At 38.3% G+C, this 13,441-nt stretch overlaps 1 protein-coding gene across 3 annotated transcripts in view; it reads left to right on the forward strand.

Moving 5' to 3' along the window:
- LOC145343861 (synaptotagmin-7-like) overlaps positions 1 to 13,441 on the forward strand; it is a 644,682-nt gene that overhangs the window by 286,148 nt on the left and 345,093 nt on the right. The gene's annotated exons all lie outside the window — the stretch shown is intronic.

Below are 13,441 nucleotides of genomic sequence, written 5' to 3' on the forward strand. Positions count from 1 at the left end.
GATAATGGAATTAGGTTGGGGAACTGGGATTGTCTCCTTTTACTTTATTCAAACAACTGTTTGCGTCATCACCAAAGAGACAAAATTCTTTCTTCCCAGAATTGTACTAAAAATGTCTTACTGAGAACATTAGCGTATAAGATAGGTTTTGTAGCTTTGTTGAAGTCATAGTTGTAGAGAAGGAATGGAGTATTATAGTCAATTTTTTCTTGATTAATATATATTTTATTCTTTTATGAAAAGTTAATTGATAATCTTGTAACCCTATTCATGCATGTCTCTGAACAAAAAATGAAAGTTAGAATGTATTGAGCTAGGGTCTACTTCAGAACTTGGTTTCCAACAGTAACATCAGCTGGGATCATAATATCTCTTGTTTAACAATGTCATAGAATAATATTATTTATAGCCCCAGTTGACCAATCTATTATAGCAGTCTGTGCTACTTTGGTTTCTTTCTTCTTGTACTTGATTATGCAATTAGCATTATGGACTACATTCCATGATACATGGACTTCTGCAGACTTCAGAGAGGTGATAAATTAACCTTAGTATTTCATGATTCTGTTCTACTGCAAACTACACCCCATGTCATGAAGATCTACTTGTCATGGCTAATATTTAGCATGTTTATGAGTATTTGCTTGGTATTTAGTTCATCTGATCTGTAGCAACTAAGTTATTCTTGTCTATGACATATCCTCTTACTTGGAATAGCTGGTGGACATTTACCAGATGCTGATTTGATAAGTGACAATTAGCTAGTTTGCAATATTGATGGGCAAAGTACCTGAAAGTTCTTGTCAAATGCATCTAAATCTGAGGGCTTTATTATCAACGTAGTATAAATACTGTTAGGTTTATTGTATGATTTCTGTTAAATGTAGAAGACCAAAAAATAGTCAAAGTTTGGCTATGAATTAGATATTTAAGTTAATTTTTGCACTTCAATTATTTTGTAATGTGGCAAGTTACACTGATTTATTTGAAATTTTGGTCGAATTTGTTTTTCCTGATTTTTTTTTTTCCTCTCCTGATGCCCCTATTTTCCTCTATTAACAGTAGTATTATGAAGCTGGGTGCTGAAACTGTTCAAAACATAGTCTTCTCATAGCTTGGCTTTGGTGGAAGTGTGGAAACTTCCATGCCAGCTACTGTTTAAAAATAATCCTCTTGTATGTAATGATTGTGAATTTAAAATCAAGGCACTGCTTGACCAAGAGTCAGTGTTGGCCAGCGAGTACAAGGTGATGATGAACGGTCATTCTAGGCATGAGTTAGGGCATAGGACAGCATAGTTTTGGATAAGCTCAAGTTTATGGAGGGAAGAATATGAAAGGCCAAACAGGAGTGTATTGAAATAGTTATGTCCAGAGGTACCAAGAGCAGAGAAGAGGGATCAGCAGCGAGTGAGTTGAGGCAAGAGTAGAATTCGGCAATGTTACGGAAGTGGAAATAGATGGTCTTGGATATGGAACAGGTTCATGATCAGAGGTTCATCTTTGGGCTAAGTGTGACAACAAGGTTGTAAACAGTTTGGTTCATATGAAGCAAAACAATTTATATATGTATTAACTCAGTAATATGAGTATTCTACTTCTTGGAGAGAAGTGGAGACTCCAATGGATACCCACCAACTAAATTCAAGTAATATTCAAGATATAATTAACAGGGATTATTACTTCTTCATTACTGTGGATTTACCCAATAATCTGCATGCATTCATTGTCACCCATGCACTCAAAAATAATTGATAAGGCCATGTGAGAAATTTGATGTTGGAGACATAGTGATTTTAATCTGAGATGAACAAAAAAAACAAGGCTATGCATATACCTTTAGGCAGCAGTGAAGTCATAATGTTCTGTCAAATCAGTTGGTTTAAGCTAGCTCATGTCTATCAGTGCCACATTATCATTCCCATCTCCATCACTGAGGCTGCAAAAAGGATCATTGCTGCAATTTTAGTTTCAGTAATCTATTTATCCTCACATTACTGAACAATCTGTTCTGTAACGGAGAGCACAGAAACAAATTCTGCCCGTAGGTTAGAATACAGTTCCATTTCAGAACATCCTTTGCCTTTTACTGTGATTGCCGTATTGACCACTTTTTTTCATGGAGGGTTTGGTGAACGGTGTGAAGTCCTAAAAGTCAAATATAATTTTTATGTCAATAGTCCCATAAATTTGCATATATTTCAATAGTAACTGATTATGAATTTTATTTGTAGCCTTTATTCACTCATTTGGAACAGAATTCCAAACTCCCAGACCTAACTAGGAATCATAAATGGAATATAAAGTACAAGTACAAAGTTGAAATTGGCTAGTGTATGTTTTACATTGCAATGGTGATTACAGTTTGAAACATTCTTCATTGACCATGAAGTACTTGGGAATTTCCCAAAGATGTGAAAGACACCACAGAAAGGAAAGTTTAATCTTTCTTTTGTGGGCTAGACATCAAAGCTCACAGACCACAAATAGCTCAGAGCTTACTATGAACACCTGACTGTTAGGTGCTTATCTTGGTTCAACATGACTAAGTTTTAGTCTGTACTAGTAGTTCTCATTTAATTTGTGGTAGAGCTGGTTTATTATAATATCTCTGTTTACATAGCACTTCATAATTATGTATAAATAGTGATGTAGCTGAAATATTCCAAGTCATTATCTTGGGTTGAAATAATTTGAAACAAACACGTCTATCATGAATGGGCTCTATGAAAGATGAAAGGCCAAGAGAAATGCGAAAGCTACAACTGAAATCTTGTCATTCTGACATTCAGTTGGACAGTATTTAACTCTTTTGTAACTTGACAAATCAACAAATAATTTCTTGATCTGCGCTATCGCATCACCTGTAAAAATGAAAACATGTAGGTGTACACCTAACTGAGATTATATCCATAAATTATGTCTGGACTCATCAGAAGAACCCATACATTACCTAGTAAACTAATAACTTCAAAAAATTGATGCAGCCACAGGAAGTATTGTAGGGGTTCATCATGTCTTAAAGTAGCTTCATCCCATCCCTTGTACAGGAATATTACCTGGTTTTTGTGAATTCTCCAGTTCCTTCACTCTTCCATTGGCAACATTGTCTTCAGTCTGAAATTTTCTCCCAGAAACATCTATACAATTACAGCTCTCTTCCTCTCTCTCTTCATTTATAAAGCTTCTGAAAACGTCCTTCCTTCACAAAGTTTTTAGCAACTTGTCTTAACATCTCCTCCTTTGACTCGATATCAACTTTTGTCTGAGTATATTCCCATGAAGCATTTTGGGCATTTTACTATAAAGTGCTTTACGGTGAAAGTGTGTGGTAAACATTTTAGTGATTTCCCTCATTTCTTGTGGAGGAAAATAGCACTGCTAAGCAATTGTACTTCCTGTTATCAAATTGAATTGTTAAAATATTTTGTAGAATGACCTTTTTTAAAAAAGTTCATAGGATGTAGACATCTGTGGCAAGGCCAATATTTTCTGCCTGTGACTTAGTTTTTCTCAAGAAGGACATGACGAGCTATTGTGCGAACACTGCAGTTCTTGTGAGATATATAAACCCACTGTACTGTTAGGGAAGGAATTCCTGATCTAATTTCAACAAAAGAGCTGAATTCTAGAGATGGGATAAGACTGATGCCTTTGATGTCAGACAGCATTAAACTAATTGTGGCATTGAAGAGTCTTTAACTGAAGTCAATAGCAAGCCAGAGAAGTTCTCTACTGGCTGGAATCATACCTCGCACAGACCATGGACTGCTGCTGTCTTTGCAATAATGCACTGCGGTGGTTCAAAAAGACAGATCATCACTACCTTCTCAGGGGCAGTTAGGGATATGCAATAAATGCAACTCTAGATAGCTACACCCACATCCTGTTAATGAATTAAAAAATAATTAATTTTAAATCTGTGAATGTTAAATTTTTGATAACCGAAGTATGCTTGATAGGTATATAGAGTTAGGTCACAGAGCACCCTTGATTTCATTGATCAATGGAAGATACTCGAGGCTAAACGGCCTAATGCTATTCCAATAAATTATGTATTGACCTTAGAATGGATTTGATTTGACTGATTTTCCAAAATTTTACTAAGCATTAACTTAAATTGGGTTTGCATTCCTTGAGCACAATAGGTTGAGATATTGTTTGATTTATGGTGTTTAATTGTATGCGGGTTCGGTTGATTGGCCATGCTAAATTATCCCTTAGCATCAGAGAGATTAGCGGGGCAAATAGGTAGAGTTACAAGAATAGGGCCTGGGTGGGATAACTGTCCGTGCAGGTTCAATGGGCCAAATGGCCTCTTTCTATGAAAATAATAAACAGATCTGAGAGATACAATGAAACTACTTCCTTCATTCAGGAATCTCAAACAAGAGGTCATAATATTAATGTAGGTCTGTAGAATGAAATCAGGAACCATTTCTTTACTTAGTCTGAAAATCTGGATCCTTCTTTCTCAAAAAGTTTGATAATTGAATCAATTGAAATTTGCAAGACTCAGATTTTTAGATGTTTGTTAGATGCAGGTATCAAAGGAAATGGAGAAATGATAGGTACTTGGTTTTAAACCTCCAAATTGTCAGGTTACGGACTTCTCTGCTTTAAATATCAAAGATCAGTGGTGTAATTGTGGATTCAGATTTGCAGATTGTCATTTTAAAGTTCAAAGGGCTAGAAGGAAAAAGTAAGATTTTAGTACTGCAGTATCCATACTGTACCACTAGAGGACATTACAAGCAAGCTTTACCAAAGTTATTAACAATATCATAGTTCAACGTTCGAACACTGACAGTCTGGTACTAATATCTCCACTATGTGAAAGGGTGTAAGTTAAGATATTGGTACTGGTTCTGGTGCAATCACTAACAACAGTGCAACAGAAGGCAATATGACCGGCACCTAGTTATTGAGTGACAAAAAACAATTGGTTAAAAGTGGTGCATTTCTACATTTATTATTCCTATTTTCAATGTTTATATTGTAAAGGAGCTAATACAATAAGATGAGACAATTGGCTGGAATAGGATAGTTATTTAGGAATTCAAGCATATTCCTAAACTGAATTCGCTGTTAAAATTTTCAACCAGTTATGCTTCAAAGCGAGCTTGTTAAATTTTCAGAGGAGTCAATCCAGTGAACATCACAAGGATGATGAGAGAGGCAGTCACTGCAAAATATATAATCAAATTGTGGAATTGGGGAAGATGAATATTGATGCATTTAATGTCCTGCTAACTTCATCTTGCATGCAAAGTGATTTTGTTTGTGGAAAATCTTCAAATAAAGCTAAGATCCTTGCTAAAAAGTGCAAAGTAGCTTGGAAAATATTACTTTATCTTCATTCAGCCTGTGGTGTTCATTTCCAGCCAACTCCTGTATGAAAGTCTTTGAGGCAAGCAGTAGGGCACAATGATTAACGATGGAACCAATCCCAACAAGGAAACAAAATCATTGCTTGGAGGGAGAAGAGGTTCAGTGAGAGAGAACAAAATTATTTGGTGATGCAGAACACATTATTGTGGGTTATTATTAAGCAGTGGAAAAGTACATAAGACAAAATTATGAAAAGATAATTTGCATTTTCACTGAACCCATAATTGCGTAAATGGCAGCAATTAACCTCTATTATCTGATGTTATCACCCCCAATAATTGTTCAATTTTGGCATGGCTAATTCCAAAACAGAGAATGTAGAATAAGTATTGATATCAGGTTGCCCCTCATCATCCCATCCTAGTTGTAATGCTTCTGCTTAGGAAAGCTTTCTATGATTTCAATCTCTTCTCATTAAACGTGGCCTCATCTTGCGGCCTACCCTACAGCATTGTGAGATCCAGAGTTTGGCAGGATGGGGTTTTAAACCTGAATCTCCCCTTTCATGTTAATTCCCATTATGTTATTTCCTTGGCAACTGGCAACACAACAAACACAAAAGTAAAATGCTACAGATGCTGAAAATTTGACAGTTTTACAAAAAATGCTGGGGATACTGCAGGTCAGGCAGCACCTTCGGAGAGTGAAAGTTGAATGTGAAAGTGAAAGAACTGAAACTGAAAACCTCAAGAAACGTAACATGTCTTAAGGAAACACCAGGTGAGGTCAGGAAAGAACAAAGTGGGGATGTCTGTGATAGGATCGAAGACAGGACAAATTAAATGACAAGGGGATGATGGTGCAAGGCAAAAGGGGATGTCATGAGATGAATAAAGAAATAAAAGCTGGGTCAAAAGGAAGTATAAATAGTGTAAGGTAGTTTGGGTAGAGATGAGAAATAGTACACAGTCAGTTGTGCAGTGGTGATCATGCTGTAGGAACAAATGATGGGAGCTTGTGAAAAAGGCAAAATGATGGCTATGTGTGATTTCAATCTACATATAGGTTGGAAGAATCAGATTGGCGTAGCCTGGATGATGTGTTCATAAGTTTCAGAGCAGTTGCTTAGGGCAGTACATCTAGAGCCTATCAGAGAGCAGATCCGATAATGTGCAATGAAGTGGAGATGCCAGCGTTGGATTGGGGTAAATGTGCGATGAGACAGGATTCATTAATCACCTCATAGTGAAAATGGTCCTAGGTAGCAGTGATCATAACATAACTAAACTTTCCTTTCAGTCGAGGGAGAGAAATTAGTCTAAGACTAGTGTTTTAAACTTAAATAAGGGCAATTATGAGGATATCAAGACAGCTGGCTTAACTAAGCTGGTAAATTAGATTAAGAGATAGATCAGTAGAGGTGCAGTAACAGACATCTAAGGAGACATTTCAGAATATACAAAAAAGATAAATTCCAATGAGAAGGAAACACTCTTAAGCAATGAATGACCCATCTGTGGCTAACATAGGAAGTTAAATATAGTATCAAATTGAAATAAAAAGTGTATAACACCAAAAAGGTGAGTGTAGGTCAGAAGATTAGGAAGAACATAAAGAACAACAAATGATGACCAAAGGATGAATAAGGATGGAGAAAATAGATTACAAGAAAAAGCTGGCCAGATATTTAAAAACAGATAGTAAGAGTTTCCATAGGAATTCAAAGAGGAGGAGCAAATAAAATGAGTATTGGTCCTCCAGAGAGTGAGAATGGGGAATTAATAATGAGAAATAAGGAAATGGGGGATGTCATCGCTGTAGAGGATACAAATATTATTCCTGAACTAATAGTGAATGAGGAGGAGAAAGGGAGGGACTTTAAACAATAAGAATCAACAAAAAGGTATTTGAAAATTATTAGAACTAAAAGCTGATAACTCCTCAGATCCTTATGGACTTAATCCTGGGGTCTCAAAAGAAATGGCTGCAGAGGTAGTAGATGTATTGGTTTTAACTTTCTAAAGTTCCCTAGATTCTGGAAAGGTCCTAGCTGAGCACTCTGACAAAGGGTCACCCAAACTTAAAACAAAGAAAACTACAACATAGGAACAAGTTCTTCGGCCCTTCAAACCTGCACCAAAAATGCTGCCCGACTGAACTAAAACCCCCTACCCTTCCAGGGACCATATTTCCCTATTCCCATACTATTCATGTATTTGTCAAGATGCCTCTTAAAAACCATTACTGTATTTGCTTCCACTACCTCCCCCAGCAGCGAGTTCCAGGCACCCACCACCCTCTGTGTAAAAATCTGCCTTGTACATCTCCTTTAAATCTTGCCCCTTAAACCTGTGCTCCCTCACAACTGATTCTTCCACTCTGGGAAAAAGCTTCTGACTGTCCACTCTGTCCATGCCTCTCATAATCTTGTAGACTTCTATGAGATCACCCTTCAACCTCCATTATTCCAGTGAGAGCAAACCAAGTTTCTCCAACGTCTCCTCATACCTAATGCCTTCCATACCAGGCAACATCTTTGTAAATTTTTTCTGTACCCTCTCCAAAGCCTCCACATCATTTCTGATGACCAGAATTGAACACCATATTTCAAGTATGGCCTAACTAAGGTTCTATAAAGCTGCAACATGACTTGCCAATTTTTAAACTTGCTGATGAAGGCAAGCATGCCAAATGCATTCTTGACTACCTTCTCCACCTGCATTGCCACTTTCAGTAACCTGTGTATTTGTACACCCAGATCCTTTTGCCTATCAACTGTCTTAAGGGTTCTGCCATTTACTGTATATTTCCTATCTGTATTAAACCTTCCAAAATACATCACCTCACATCTGTCCGGATTAAACTCCATCTATGTTGGCTCTATTTTCTCTCCAGAGATGCTGTCAGACCTGCTGAGATTTTCCAGCATTTTCTGTTTTCATCTAGATACTTCTTAAATGTTGTGGGGGTCTTTGCCTCCATCACCCTTTTCAGGCAGTGAGTTCCGGACTCCCACCACCCTCTGAGTGAAAAGGCTTTTCCTCATGTCCTCCCTAAACTGCCTTCCCCTTACCTTAAATCTATGCTTCCTGGTTATTGATCCCTCCACCAAGGGGAAAAGTTTCTCCCTGGGGTCTACTCTATCTATGCCCCTCATAATTTTACATACCTCAATCATGTCCCCTCTCATTCTCCTCTGCTCCAAGGCAAACAACTCCAGTCTATCCAATCTGTCTTCATAGTTTAAACTCTCCAGCCCAGGCAACATGCTATCATATCCATCCTATAATGCCTATACTAGAACTGCATGCAATACTCTAGCTGTGACCTAACCAATGTATTATACAGTTTCAGCATAATCTCTCTGCTCTTAAACTCAATGCCCTGATTAACTGTACATACCATATGCCTTGTTAACCACTTTATCCACCAGTCCAGTTACCTTAAGGGACCGGAGTGATCCCTCTGATCCTCAGTGCTTCCTAGTGTCCTGCCATTCATCACGTATTCCCTTGCTTTGTTTGCCCTGTCCAAGTGCATCAACTCACACCAATCCAGTTTGAATTCCATTTGCCATTGATCAACCTGTCTATATTTTCCTATAACATAAGGCTATCCTCACTATTTACCACTCCACCAATTTTCGTATCATCCATGAACTTACTGATCAACCTTCTTATACTGAAGTCTAAATCATTTATATAAACCACAAACATCAAGTGCTCCAGCATTGATCCCTACAGGACTCCACAGACTTCCAGTCAGAAAAACACCCCTTGACTATCACCCTCTGCTTCCTGCTACTCAGCCAATTCTGGATCCAATTTGCCATGTTTCCTTGGTGCCCATGGGCTCTTGCCTTTGCTATCAGTCTCATATGTGAGACCTTATCAAAAGCCTTTTTGAAGTCCAAGTAGACTACGTCAAATGTATTGCCCTCATTTATACACCTGATCACCTCTTCAAAAAGTTCAACTAAGTAGGTCAAACATGACCTCCCTTTAACAAAACCATGCTGACTGTTCTTGATTAATCCCTGCCTCTCCAAATGAATATTAATTCTGTCTCTCAGACGTTTGTGAAGTAAGTTGCGAAGAGGGCAAAAGGAATATCAACTGGTTAAGTGCGTGGGCAAAAATTTAACAGATGGAGAATAATGTGTGAACTTGTTCACTTTGATAGGATAAATGGAAAAATAGTATAGCATTTAAATGGAGCAAGATTTCAGAACTCTGAGGTACAGAGCGATTTGGTATATGAATCACAAAAGGTAGGTATGCAGGACAGCAAGTGGTTAGGAAGACAAATGAGTTCTTCCTTAATGCAAGAAGAATGAAATGTAAAAGTAAGCATGTTTTATTTTATTTGTGGGACATGGGCATCACTGGCTGGCCAGCATTTATTGCCCGTCCCTAGTTGCCCTTATTTAGAGAGCAGCTGAGAGACAACCACATTTCTGTGACCCTGGAGCTACGTGTAGGCCAGGCCAGGTAAGGACAGCAGATTTCCTTCCTTAAAGGATATGAGTGAACCAGATGGATTTTTCCAATAATCGACAATGGTATCATGGTCATCGGTATATTCTTAATTCTGGATACTTTTTATTGAATTCAAATTCCACCATCTGCCAAGGTGGGATTTGAACCTGGGACCTCAGAACATTAGCTGAGTTACTGGATTAATAGTCTGGCATAATACTACTAGACCATCATCTTCCCTATAATCAGACAGGGTGTTGGTGAGAAAGAAGGGTCATTCATTTAAGATAAAGATGAGGAGAATTTTTTTCTCAGAATTATGAGCCTGTGGAACACTGTTTGCCAGAAATTGGTGGAGGAAGGGTCATTGAATATTATTAAGGCGGAGGTAGATAGATTTTTGGTTAACAAGGAGTCAAAGGATATTGGGAGTAGATGGGAATGTGGAGTTGAGGCCATAATTAGATCAGCCATGATTTTATTAAACAGCTGAACAAAATTGAGGGGGCCAAGGCCTACTTCTATTCCTACTTCATGTGTTTGTATGTGTTTCTATGTTGGGGCAGCACAGTGGCACACTCATTAGCACTGCTGCCTCATAGCGCCAGGGACCCAGGTTCAATTCTGGCCTTGGGTGGTTGTCTGTGTGGAGATTGCACATTCTGCCCGTGCCTGTGTGGATTTCCCAGTTTCCTCCCACAGTCCAAAGGTGCAAGGTTAAATTGTTTGCCCATGATAAATTGCCACCAAGTGTCCCAAGATATATAAGTAAGGGGGATTAGTAGGTAAAGACGTGAGGTTACATGCGTAAACCTGGGTATGAGTTGGTGCAGACTTGATGGGACAAATGGTCTCCTTCCGTATTGTAGGGATTCTATATTCATAAATGGCAGTAGCAGAATCATTATCGACCCCTGCTGCTCAAGTAAGTGGACATGGTAGTTATGGTCACAAATTGCTGCATAAAGTACTGAGCCTGAAGACTGTAAAGTGCTTAATCAAAAGGTTCTGTTGGGCTTCATTGGAACATTGTAGGAAGCTAATGATAAAGGGGGCAGAGTGAGAGGGGGCAAAGAATTATAATTACAGGGAACCAGGATCATGCTTGCACACTAGGCAGAGACATTCTTACGCTATCACTTACAGCCATGTTGGCTATTTTCTTTGCCGATCATTTAATAGAAGCTAGAATTTCTTTCTTCCTTGAGTAAACATCAAAAGCTTGCTTATGAACGAAATATGTCTCAGTACAATCATCAAATTCCAGTTTGCTTTGCATACATTATTCCCCAAGCAAACTACCCAAAGATTCATCAACAAGCTGATGACGTCTGACTGCAAAACTGCCAAGTGTCTACATTGTTAATGGTGCCACTCTGAACACATTATCATTAAAATTATTGTAATCTGTAGCATGTGATTTATTGTTCTATAAATGTTCTCTTTTCCATTGCATCATCCACTGGACAGGCCTACTGTGCAAGCAATCTTGTTGGATTAAAGTGCTGAAATGTGTGTCTCTTGTAACAGATGATGCCAAAGCTTTTGGCTAATGTGTGTGCGCTGCGTGGAGAATAATGAATTAGGGAGATTCACTTTTGTTAATATTTAACTTTGCCAGGAGCCGTGTTAGTACATTGTATTGATCAAGTGACATTTTAGAATCATTCTGTTCAGAACAGTCATCCACTTGCTAAATCCTTCAATATAAGATAGTCATCCAATGGGAAATTCGAAGGCTACTTCCTTGCTCAGGGTGGTGAGAATGTGGAACCTGCTGCCGTAGGGAGTAATTGAAGTTAATATTATAGACATTATTAATATTAATATTAAGTGGAAGCCAGAAGAAACAGATGGTTTCAATGGTAGATTTAGATGAGAAAAGATGGGAGGAAAAGCATAAACACCAGCATGGACAGGTTGGACTGAATGGTCTGTTTCTGTGCTGTAAATCCTTGGTTTAAGAAAAAGAAAGTTGTCCTTCTTAAAAGAATGAAGATTGGAGTTATCAAGTTTATTCATAACATTGGGGGCATGTAAATATTTATCTGGGAGCATTGCTATCTGAAGATAGTAAAGCTGTGAAAGAAATTGGGACTGATAATCCGTATTTGTAAGGTTTTCTCTTTAATTGTTCAGACACTGGGTTACTTTCACTTGCTTTCTCCTTTTGTCTTGTCCTTTATAAAACTTTACTCTGCACTCTTGAGGCCGCCACATGTCGATTCCCCAGCTGCTCCATGGTTAACAGCAGGATTGAGCGCAAGATAAATGAATCCCATTACTTCTTTGTCATTGCTGAGCTACAATCTGACAATCACGTCAAGATTAAAGAGCAAGGCATGCTGAATTACTACGATGTTGACTGAACTCAGTTCGCCTTTCAAAATTGGTTTCCTACCTTTATCCCCCTCCCCCTATTCTTCCTTAATCACACTTCACAAATGGGTTTCCAGTGTGAAATATAAATGAACCATTCCAGACTCCTGACGTCAGATTTTCCACTGGCACCTGGGTTGTCAGGACAGAGCCACTGTGCCCATATCCCTGTGCTGAGTGGGAAGGCAGATGGTAGCAGTGAGATTAAAATCTGTTGCAAACTGGTATTGTCTGACTCTGCACATCTTTTAATGAGCAACGGATTGTTGTAACTGCTTGATAGATTGTAAACCAACAACAAGCAATGAGTGATATGCGAGATGAAGCTTTAATTCTTCAAATAAATTAGAAAGCAGGAAACCTTGGCATTATATTTAAATTATCTTTGATCAGTGCTTATATTAAGCGAGAGTTTACTAATCTGCAATCCACTCAGTGCTATCTTTCACTCTGTGACCTTTGAGTCAGGTGCTATGGTGGACCCAACAAAGGACCTTGGTATTAATGCCTGTATCATCCAAGTTTTTCTATTAGTGTCACAAGTAACACCACAATGAAGTTACTGTGAAAATCCCCTAGTTGCCACACTCCAGCACCTGTTTGGGTTCATTGAGGGAGACACCTAACCAGCATGTCTTTTGGACTGTGGGAGAAAACCCACGCAGATACGGAGAGAATGTGCAGACTCTGCACAGACAGTGACCCAGTCAGGAATCAAACCAGGGTTCACTCCAGAAAAGAATAAATAAAGCAGAAATGCTGGCACTGATGGGATAGCCTACAATGCATTGTAGTAATTTATTACATTTATACATTGAAAAACTATAAATTTTAGGATCTAAGAAGGTTTTGAAACCAAAAATTATTCAGAGCACTTTTGTAATATTAAAACAGAAAGAACATAAGAATCAGAAGCAAGAAAATGACTCGCAACTTCACATCACTGAGGTCATGGTTGCACTTCCACTTCAATTCCAATCTCAAGATCAATTCCTATAGTCCTTGACTCTCTGGGTATCCAACAATCTTTTGATATCATTCTTACATGCTCAGCTATTAAACATATTCACAGCCCCCACGCCTCAAACTCCAAGGATTAACAATCCTCTGAATGAAGGAATATTTTGTCACCTCAGTTCTAAATAGCTGAGCCTTCATTCTGAAATCATGACTTGTAGTTGTAGACTCTAAAGACAGAAAACAGAATAGTTCATGGGTTAGCCTTCCCATCACCCTTCTGCCTGCCTCAAATCT

This window comes from Carcharhinus amblyrhynchos, chromosome 6, assembly GCF_965287045.1.
Source record: "Carcharhinus amblyrhynchos chromosome 6, sCarAmb.v2.hapA, whole genome shotgun sequence".
Classification (NCBI taxonomy): Eukaryota; Metazoa; Chordata; class Chondrichthyes; order Carcharhiniformes; family Carcharhinidae; genus Carcharhinus; species Carcharhinus amblyrhynchos.